We start from the raw sequence: 11840 nt of genomic DNA, 5'->3' as shown, positions 1-11840 counted from the left end.
AATAATCATTTCGGATGCAATCTCCAGCCAAGGTCGGCAGCTGCCTCTGCGCACTTGTTTGAAATGCCCATTTTCTTCCTCTCATCTCTGACTCTTCTGAATCCTGTTATCAGTGCCTGCACATTTTTGGTAACTGATTGTCATTACATTGTAAGGATGCTGCCTGGATGATTACTCCTCAACCAGAGATGTCAGTCAGCTGACACACAGGAGGAGACAACAAAGGACATTCCTCATGCGGGGTGGGGCAGTGGGCCAGAAGATATTTCCATGTGTTCGAAATTTATATTCTAGTAGATTTTGTATCTTTGAAAATTCCCTGAACTTACTACCTCAAGCAGAAAAATGGAGTCTTGGGGCAGGAGAGAAAGACAGTCCACTTTGAAGATGGACGTTAGGATAAAAAATACAACAGATGGTCTTGTTTCTGTTTTTGTTTGAGACAGCCAGTAAAAAAAAAAATGAAGTTGTGTAGATAGAATCTGGGAGGGATTGGAGGAGGGGAAAAACATGGTCAAAATATATTGTAAGAGGACATTGTAATGAAAAAGAAAAGACAGTCTGCTTTCTCTTCTCAGCCTTCTTTGGCTGTGAAAAGGGACAGAGTTATGAAATGAGCAAGGTCACAGTGACTTTAATTCCTGAGGTGTTAGAGAATAGCTTTATGAAAACAGTTTGTCAGGAGTCCTTAGATGCATGCATCTTAATGTTGTCTCTTCCCCTCTCCCCTGCACACAGTGCTAGCCTAGGCATTTTCTGCACTATCGATCACATGTAAAGGGAATGCCTTGAAGAAATGGTGTTTATATATGGGAGGCTCTGTATGGAACAACGGAGGCCTATTGCATGCTGAGTGTATGATCTCAAATAGTAGAATTTTGCATCAAGCTTGATAATCCCCCTGATTAAACCCCAGAGGCAGTGCAAGCCCCCCCCCCCCCGTCTTCATCTTTATTTTCCTTCCTCACAAATGCAGAACTTGTCTGTTGGTACATGCTCAGAAAAGCAAAAGAAACCAAGTTTGATTTTCTGATAAAGGCTTGACAGAGTCATACAATGCACACAGTGTTCAGGGTTAGACATAGCTTGATCTGTAGGATAATGGTCCTCCCTTCTTCCCTTACCTGAGAACCTTAAAAACCCTAGATATCTAAGCATGAGTGCTTGGAATTATGCTTTACATCTAAAAGTTATGCTGTGAGTTTGTACTTTATACTTAAAACAGATTATGCATTGTATACATATGTGTCTCTGTACATGTACACATATATATGGAGGCTAGAGGTACTGTTAGGTGTTTTCCTCAATTACTCTCTACCTTACGTTTTAATACAGTGATTCTTAATGAATTTGGAGCTCAGTGATTCAGCTAGACTTCCTGGGCAGCACGTCACAGGAATACCCTTGCCTTTGCTGCCCCAGAGCTGAGATTACTGGCACATGTGCGGTCTAAGATATGAAACTCATCAAGCTCCGTAAGTTGGGATTCCAGCTCCATGCTTGCTCAGTAAGCACTTGACTGACTGGACTATCTTACTAGCCCAAGTAGGGCTCTTTTGAGGAGGAGCTATTTTTTAAAAAATAAAAACCTAATAATTGGATATTATAATTTACGCCTAGGAAAGAAAAATAGTTTAAGTATATGAACAAAAAACTGAAACCAACCAATTAACAAAACCAATGGCTTAAAAAGGATTTGAATAATGTATGTGCTTGAAGAAAACTTACTATAGTTTGTATATTTTAATATATCTTTACATAAAATTGTATATTGTCATGACAATTGTAAATTAATTAATTTTCTAATTAATTAAAAATATCAAGACAACCCTTCCATTCACCCCACTCCCATACCACCCACCACGATTCTCTATCAAGTTAATTTTTGTCTTGTTTTGTTTTCCTGCATTGAATCGCTCAGCCCTGCCAGTTTGTGTGTGGATGTAGGACCATCTACTGGAGCATACCTAGCTTTCCAGGGACCATATCCTTTAAGAAACTGATTCTTTCCCTCCAGAAGCCATCAATTGACAGTAGTGTCTTAGCTATGTGTAGGGCTTTTTGAGTGGCTTCCTTCTCTGTGCTGAGATTTTTGACTGGCTTAATTTTGTGCAGGTTTTAGACATTTTGTTGTAACCAGTGAGGTTATTCATGTGACTGTCCTGTTGTGTCTGCTTCTTTGTAGCCCTCCACTGCCTCCAGCTCTTATCATTGTTCTGATCCTTCATCCTTGATGATCGCTGAGGTTTAGGAGTAGGAAATGTAATGTGTTTGTCCCATTTACAGCTGAGCACCAGCAGTTTTTTATTCTTTACATGTTGAGCAGCTGGGGGTCTCCACTGATTCTGGTACAGTATTTCTCTATTTGGGCTCCTCCAAGTATTTTCTTTTTTAGATTGACCACCTCCATGAAGCAAGCAAAAGGATACTGCATCACTGCCATGCATTCAAGCTTACAGGAACTCAATATAGGAACCTGTGAAAAAAGGGAGTTTCTTTTCATAGCATCAACTTTTGAAAGCCTACAGAAGAGTTCTATTGGTCATTTAACATCATCCTCTTACCTGTGCACCAATCAATTCTCAAGAAGATTGAAGATATTATCTTTAACCCTATGTTCCAATCAGAATATTATTGCATTATTCTCAGTCCCCTCAAATTTCTGGTCAGCTGATTAGTCCACCTGTCAATCCAGGAATTTGTATGACTATTTTGGTTCTATGAAATAATACTTGTAGTTTTATAGAATGTTCCAGAGGATCTCCTCAAAGTTTTGGCAACAAGACTTGGTTGCTCCCATGATTGATGTGATAGTGACCAGAAGAAATAGTTTAATGTTGAGAAAGAAATCCTACTAATCCATTCCCCAGGTTTCCATTAAGGTGGTTGTAGCACTCTTCTCCTGTCTTTATAAGTTTATTCTTCTGGGAAATGCTTGGCAGAAAGCAAATGATATTACTTTTCATTTCAAGACCCATCAGCTCTCCTACAGAAAATCATAAAGTACATTTTATGATAGGGCTGAACCTATTTCTTTAAAATTCTTATCATGTTGTACCCACCGATCCTAAAATACTATATTGATTCTTACCCAATCCTGATCAAAGTCCTCACAAGGAAAGACCTGCTTGAGAATACATGTCTATTCTAATAGCATGCCTGCTTTGCTATTCTTCAATTTTAAGGATGTGAAAATTCTGCCTAGCTTGTGATCTTTCTGCTCTAGCAAGAAACAAAACAGCTTTATCTTAGGTTTGGGCATAACTTTTTTGAACTCTCAATTCTATATCAGTGTCTTCTTAGTTCTAAATATAAAGACATGTGAATGCAACCAATATGTACTGGATAACTCATGGATCAACCCCTTAGGTCTTCTATAGAAGGAGGTTCAAGCTGATCGGCCAGTTCCTGGTCTCAAAATCCTGAGTGATGAAAGCACATCAAGAAAAGATGGTGTGTAATATAGACATTATCAGGTAGTTTTGAGAATAGGCATTCATTTTAAGTTGAATGTTTCAAAAGGTATCTTAGAAATCATGCATTTAAACTTTTCACTAAAATGGCGAACATGTCCAGAGAAGACTGTAGAAGACAATATTCAACATTGGGGATACAATGTAGAGGAGAGAAGATGAGTGTGTGTCTTATAGATCTAGCTGATCCTGTGCTGGAATAGTGAGAAACGAAGCTGCAAGACTGGATGCAGAGTGAACCATTGCACACTTGGAGTACCAGGAATGAACTGCAGATCTTACTTTATAAGCAGCAAGCATGCCTGGAAGACTGACTGCAGACAACTTTCCATTCTTCCTCCCCTCCCTTCCCCTTTCCTCCCTTTCCCTTCCCTCTCCTTCCCTCTACCTCCCTCTTCTTCCCTCACATCTATTTCCTCAGATTATTTTCTTCTCTCTTCTTCTCTCTTTGTTCTTCACCTTCTATTAACCTGTGATCCCCTTCTCTCCACTCTTTTTCTGGAATCCAATTTCCACCCTGTTTCCTCACTCCCCTCTTTGGTTTTCAACCCCCTGCTCCAATTTTTGTTTTGTATTTACCCTCATCTTCTCACACTGTCTCTCTCTCATTTGTCTCTCCCCTGTCTTTCCTTCCTTCTGCCTTCACCTCTTTGTTTTTACTTACAAACACTCCTAAAGAGGTGTGTTTGGGTACTTTGCCTTGTGCGACGTGTGTGTGCTTGGTACTCATGGAATCTAGAAGGGAGCGATGGGTTCCCTGGAACTAGAATTGTCAGCTTCCTTGTACGTGCTGGGAATTGAGCCTAGGTCTTCTGGAAGAGCAAGCAGTGTTCTTAAGTGCACTCAGATTTTCAGATTTTCATCCCTGTGTTCAAGAGGGCTCAGAAGTTCTGAGAAGCACAGAAGCAGAGGGAAATGTAAACAGGGTCTATAGTGATACAATATTAAACTAAACTGAGGTGAAAGTCTGGCTGGGGAAGTGGTCCTGGCTGTTGGCTGCTGCTCATGGGCACAAGGGTCAAAGATGAGCTGCAGGAATGAGGCAAGCTGAAGGGCAGGACAGGGACCAGATAACTGAATGGGAAGGTGGGTAGATAAGTCAACAGAAGGACAGGCAGATGGCCACAGAATAGGCTTTGTTAACAGTGGGGACCAAGCAGAACTGACATCCCATAGAGCCAGAAGTTCTCTTCCTGTTGGTTGATATATTGCTTTCTTCTACATTAAAAAATTATATATTGCTCAATTTGTAGAATCTTTGCACTGTAGTCATTATGAATGTATACTTATAAAAGCTGTATTTTTTTCACTGTGGCGTTCTGACTGACAAAATGGTAGTATTTGGCAAACATTCCATCTAACTGAGTAAAGAAAGTAAAGTATATCCAGTGATTGTTGGATGAAATATTTTATTTATGTCAAATTCATTAAGTTTATTAATGGTGATGTTCAAAATTCTGTGTCCTTGCTGACTTTTAAAAATGTTGTTAGTTATTTCCATTTCTAAAGATGTTTTGACATCTTCCCCTCTTAGGGGTTGGTTTTTCTTTAGTTCAGACAATTACTTTCAGCTTTATAGATTTCAAGCATAAATCATTAGGGAAAATATAAACTACTTCCTTTTATCTGTATTGACACATTTATCAACAGAAATACATTGTTAAGAAAATTGTGCTTCTTGTCTTAGATGGGCTTTGTTTTGAATTGAATGTGATATTATTTCTATCTTAGAAAATCTTTACATGGCATAACTTTTTATCATCTCACCTTCTAATTTTCTTAACCTTATATTTAAGATACATCTATTGTGAGAAGTTATGTTTTTGCCTTAGAAAAATTTAAATAGTAGTTTTAATTATTATTTAGTTCTCAGATCGGGTCTCATTATACAGTCCAGATTGCTCTTAAACTCAGCATTTTTCTGTCTTCTGAGAACTAGAATTACAGATATGTGTTGATGTATCTATCTCAGTCTCAATTTTTAATTGTAATAGCAGCTGATTTTTATTTAAGATAGTTAGTAGAACATTTGACTATGGTGAATGCATTGCCTCCACAGTGCTGGGATTACAGGCGAGCTCTACCATGCCTGGCTTTGTTATTTGATTATAGTTACCATTAAGGACATAAAGAATTTCTTCTTTATATATCTGGTATACACTTCCTTGATGACAGATGGTAGTGAGTATTTCCTCAAGTGATGTTTATCCAATTGTATATGTCATTTGGAGATATATCTATATCCTTTAGCCATTTGTAGCTGGGATATTTGCTGTCATGAACTCCAAGCATAGATGAATCCACTCTTGAATTTTGTTTTACTTATCTCATGTGAACTTTTCCTGCTTTTCTAATTTCTTGGCTTATTTCCTCCTTATGGTATCACTATTATTTAATGGATTCTTTATTACATAGTTTATTCAGGGATCTAGAGAGCACCTCATCCTACCAGGCATTGTATATAGAAGCATCTGTTATCTCTTTTCTGCCTAGTCTCTAATGACCACTTAAAGGTGGAATTCATTTCATAATCATGATTCTTTGTTCCCACTGGGACCTTAAAGGGCACAAACTGCCAAGTTTACCTGTCTTCATGATAAATATTCCTTCAAATTGGTGCTCAAACTCTTTAATGTTTTCTTTGGATCAAGATTATTTTTAGTTTTATTTCCAGATTTTATATGAATAAATGAATTTTTCTTTATCTTGACTGACATGTTCAAGTCAATGCTTTTACTTAAGGATCACATGAATGTATATGTTAGTTAGGGTTACTTTTGGTGTGATGAGACATTGTGGTCAATAGCATCATAGGGAGGAGAGGCCTTTGATTCACTTACTGTTCCATACCAGAGTTTATCACTGAAAGCAGGTAGGGTAGCAATTTATGCAGGGCAGTAACCTGGAGGCAAGAGCTGAAGCAGGGGCTATGGTGGAGTTCTGTTTATTGCCTTGTTCCTCATGACTTATTCAACCTCCTTATAGCGCCCATGGGTACCAGTCTATCTATGGCAACAGGCACAATGACCCAGGGCCCTGGTCATGTTCATCACTAGTTAAGATAATGCTCTACAGGTTTACCTGAAATGAGATACCCTCCTCTCAGATGACTCTAACTTGTGCCAAGTTGATACAAAACTAACCAGCACAGTATGGGTCTATTTGAATATTGTGTCACCAGTACCTTTTTCTATTTTTATGACAGTTCAATCAGACATATACTAGTAACTAATAATCTTACATTCATCTCAGTACTTAAGAAATTGTTGTTTTTTGTATGTTGTTCTGTAGTGGAGTTCTTGAATATTCTTTGATTCATTGATTTCATTTTGTTGTCTGTGTTTATCTTTACAAAGGCTATATTTAATCCCTGTTTTATTTTAGTGACTGTTTTTTAAAAAAAATAGATATTTGCTTTATTTACATTTCAAATGTTATACCCTTTCCTTGTTTCCCCTCCAAAACCCTCCTATCCTACCCCCTCCCCCCTGCTCACCAACACCCTACCTCCCACATTCCTGACTTGGCATTCCTCTGCACTGGAGCATTAAGCCTTCACAGGACCAATGGCCTCTCTTCTCATCAGTGTCTGAAAAGGCCATCCTCCAGTATATATCATCTGCAAATAGTGATACTTTGACTTCTTCCTTTCCCATTTGTATTACTTTGACCTCCTTTTGTTGTCTAATTGCTCTGGCTAGGTCTTTGAGTACCATGTTGAAAGGGTAGGGAAAGAGTAGACAGCCTTTTCTAGTCCCTGATTTCAGTGGGATTGCTTCAAGTTTCTCTCCATTTAGTTTAGTGTTGGCTACTGGTTTGGTGTATATTACTTTTATTATGTTTAGGTATGGGCCTTGAATGCCTGATCTTTCCAAGACTTTTATCATAAAGAGGTGTTGGATTTTGTCAAATGCAACTTTTTAGATGTTTTCTCAGCATCAAACAAAATGATCATGTGGTTTTTATCTTTGTGTTTGTTTATGTAGTGGATTATATTGATGAATTTCTGTATATTAAACCATCTCTGCATCACTGGGCTAAAGCCTACTTGATCACAGCAGATGATTGTTTTGATGTGTTCTTTGATTGGATTGGCAAGAATTTTATTGAGTATATTTTGCATTGATATTCATAAGGGAAATTGCTCTAAAGCTCTCTTTCTTTGTTGGGTCTTTGTGTGCTTTATCAAAGTAATTGTGGCTTCATATAACAAATTGGATAGTGTTCCTTCTGTTTGTATTTTTTGGAATAATTTGAAGAGTATGGTATCAGATCTTCTTTGAAGGTCTGATAGAACTCTGCGGCGTTAAACCCATCTTGTCTTGTGCTTTTTTTTTTTTTTTTTGGTTTGGAGACTTATTGACTGCTTCTATTTATTTAGGGTTTATGGGACTGTTTAGATGGGTTATCTGATTCTGATTTAACTTTGATACCTAGTATCTGTCTAGAAAATTATCCATTTCGTCTACATTTTCCAGTTTTGTTAAGTATAGTCTTTTGTAGTAGGATCTGATGATTTTTTTTAGAGAAATCTAATGATTTCCTCAGTATCTTTGTTATGCCTCCCTTTTCATTTCTGATTTTGTTGATTTAGATACTGTCACTGTGCCCTCTGGTTAGTTTGGCTAAGGGTTTATCTATCTTCTTGCTTTTTTGTTTTTTGTTTTTTGTTTTTTTTCAAAGAACCAGTTTCTGGTTTGGTTGATTCTTTGTATAGTTCTTTTTTTTCTACTTGGTTGATTTCAGACCTGAGTTTGATTATTCCCTGCCATCTATGCCTCTTAGGTTTATTTGCTTCTTTTGGTTCTAGAGCCTTCAGATGTGCTGTCAAGCTGCTAGTATGTTCTTTCCAGTTTCTTTTTGGAGGCACTCAGAGATATGAGTTTTCCTCTTAGTTTTCATTGTGTCCCTTAAGTTTGGGTATGTTGGGCCTTCATTTTCATTAAATTCTAACAATTATTTAATTTCTTTCTTTGTTTCTTTCATGGCGAAGTGATCATTGAGTAAAATGTTGCTCAGTTTTCATGTATATGTGGGCTTTCTGTTGTATTTGTTATTGAAGACCAGCCTTATTCTGTGGTGTTCTGATAGGGTACATGGGATTATTTCAATCTCCTATATCTGTTGAGGTCTGTTTTGTTTGGTCAATTTTGTAGAAGGTACTGTGAGGTGCTGAGAAGAAGGTATATCCATTTTTTTTTGGATAAAATGTTCTATAGACATATGTTAAATTTGGTTCATAACTTCTGTTATGTATCACTGTGTTTCTGTTTAGTTTTTGCTTCCATGATCTGTCCATTGATAAGAATGGGGTGTTAAAGTCTCCCACTATTATTTTATGGGGTGTAATGTGTGCTTTGAGTTTCAGTAAGGTTTATTTTATGAATGTGGGTGTCCTTGTATTTGGAGCATAGATGTTCAGAATTGAGAGTATATCTTGGCAAATTTTTTTCCTTTGATGAGTATGAAGTGTTCTTCCTTATCTTTTTTTTTTTTAATAACTTTAGGTTGAAAGTCAATTTTATTTGATATTAGAATGGCTGCTCCAGTTTGTTTCTTGGGACCATTTGCTTGGAAAATTGTTTTCCATTCTTTTACTCTGAGGTAGTTTCTGTCTACGGCCTGAGGTGAGTTTCCTGTATGCAGCAAAATGTTGGGTCTGGTTTATGTATACAGTCTGTTACTCTATGTCTTTTTATTGGGGAATTGAATCCATTGATATTAAGAGATTTTTAAGGAAAAGTGATTATTGCCTCCTGCTATTTTTGTTATTATAGGTGGAGTTATGTTTATTTGGCCCTATTCTTTTTGGTTTGTTAAAAGATTATTTTCTTGCTTTTTCTAGGGTGTAGTTTCCATCCTTTTGTTTGGTATTTTCCATTTATTATCCTTTGAAGAGCTGGATTTCTGGAAAGATATTGCATAAATTGGTTCTTGTCATGGAATGCCTTAGTTTCTCCATCTATGGTTACTGAGAGTTTTACTGGGTATAATTGCCTGGGTTGGCATTTGTGTTCTCTTAGGGTTTGTATGACATATTCCTAGGATCTTCTGGTTTTCATAGTCTCTGGAAAGAAGTCTGTTGTAATTCTGATAGGTCTGCCTTTATATGTAACTTGCCCTTTTTCCCTTACTGCTTTTAATATTCTTTGTTTAGTGCATTTGATATTTTGATTATTATGTGATGAGAGGATTTTTTTCTGGTCCAATGTATTTGGAGTTCTGTAGGTTTCTTGAATGTTTATGGGCATCTCTTTCTTTAGGTTAGGGAGGTTTTCTTCCATAATTTTGTTGAAGATATTTACTGGACCTTTAAGTTGGAATCTTTACTCTCATCTATACCTATTATCTTTAGGTTTGGTCTTCTCATTGTGTCCTCTATTTCCTGGATGTTTTGGGTTAGGAGCTTTTTGTACTTTGCATTTTCTTTGACTGTTGTGTCAGTGCTTTCTATGGTATCTTCTGCACCTGAGATTCTCTCTTCTATCTCTTGTATTCTGTTGTTGATGCTTGCGTCTATGACTCCTGATTTCTTTCCTAGGTTTTCTATCTCCAGAGTTGTTTCCCTTTGTGATATCTTTATTGTTTCTACTTCCATATTTAGATCCGGATGGTTTTGTTCAATTCCTTCACCCATAGAAGGCACTTCTGTTGAAATGCTTTCTCTATTTGTTAGATTATTGTTTTAAATATGCTTATGAAATAGATTGCAGTTTTCAGATGGGTTATGGATATTGGAAATTTTAAAAAAGTTTTTATTATGTTTATTCTTTTGAGAATCCCTTTTAGTCCCATGGGTTATTTTAATTGTTCACTTCATGTTATTTTTTTGAATTCTATCTTAATGTTAAATCCTCTGTCAGATGTATAGTTGAAGAAGATTTTCTCCCTTTAGTAGGTTGCCTCTTGACTTAAGCATTTCTTTTGCTGTGTAAACTATTTTAATTTAATGAGGTTTTACTTATTGATTGTTGGCCCTATTTCCCATGCGACTGGAATCTTATTTAAAAAACCCTTATCTGTGTCTAAATTTTTAATGTACGATATGCTTTATCCTATTTTTAACTGTTTTCTTTTTGTCTAAAATTGAAGGTATGATCTATTTGGAGGTGAATTTTGTACAAGGAAGGAAGTAAATACCATATTTCATTTTTATGTTGGAAATATTTCATTTTCTCACAACTATATATTGAATAAGCTACTTTTCCTCAAATCTATTTTGGCTTTGTCAAAAATCAAGGAGCTATCATTTTATATTGATTATATGACATTTTTGTACAGTATGATGATTTACTTTGGTTCTATGATATAGCTTGAAATCAGGTTTATGAAGCTTCAAGTGGTGGTTTAATTTTTCAGGATTGTTTTGGTTATCTGAAGTATTCCCTGCTTCCAAATAAATTTTAAAAATTTTCCCCCTACTTTTTGTAAAGAATTGAATTGGCATATTGATTAGAATTGTATCAAAACTGTAAGTTGTTTTGAGAATATGGACATTTTCACTATATTAATCTCACCAATCCATGTGCATCGGGTCTTTAATGAGTTTATAGGAAGGCTACTGAGTTTTATGCGGTAATTTTGTAGCATCACTTTGCAGAAAGCATTTCTCAACTTTTAATGTTTCTTAATGGAGTCTTTAAGATAGCCCATGTATCAAATAATATCATCTACAAGAAATACACGTTGCTTTCTTCCTTCCTATTTGTATTCCAATGATTTTTCTTCTCTTCTCTTATAGCTTTAGCATAGATATCAAGCATTATATTGAATAGGAATAAGGAAAATGATTATATTTTGTCTTGTTCCTATCTTAGTGGGACAGCTTTGAGTATTTATTACTGGCGGGTCTAGGTGTGGGTAAAATCCCAACTACAAAAAGCAAACCACAGCTAAGGCTACAGGTAGGTTTCCAAACTTCAAATAACAAACCAAGTTGAAGCTGAATGGATGACCTTTTTAATCACAGATATAATGAAGCCAGTGGTGAAGTACAGACATACTCTCTAACCGCAGGGGTAAACTGGTAAGCTGAAGCACAGGTGGATTCTGTACTTCAAGTAGTACATCAGAGCTGGCACTGAAGAAAGAGCAAGTCTTTAACCTCAGATATTGAACTAGAACTGGGGTCACCAATGGTTTTCCTGATACTTTCATACGTATATATTACAAAAACATAATAAAGAGACACGTGTGAGTGTGTGTGTGTGTGTGTGTATGAAGAAAGGATGAAACTTATTTCACATGTTTTCCATATTTTTCTTAATGTGCATATGTGTCTGATATGTGTAGTGTATGTGCCTGTGTGTGCAGGGGTTTTGCCATAGCACATATGTGGAATGAAAGGCTAATTGTTGGTGTTGGTCT

This window comes from Apodemus sylvaticus, chromosome 10 (genome assembly GCF_947179515.1).
Source record: "Apodemus sylvaticus chromosome 10, mApoSyl1.1, whole genome shotgun sequence".
NCBI lineage: Eukaryota > Metazoa > Chordata > Mammalia > Rodentia > Muridae > Apodemus > Apodemus sylvaticus.
The sequence above is the reverse complement of the archived record's forward strand: the minus strand, read 5'-3'. Positions refer to the sequence as shown.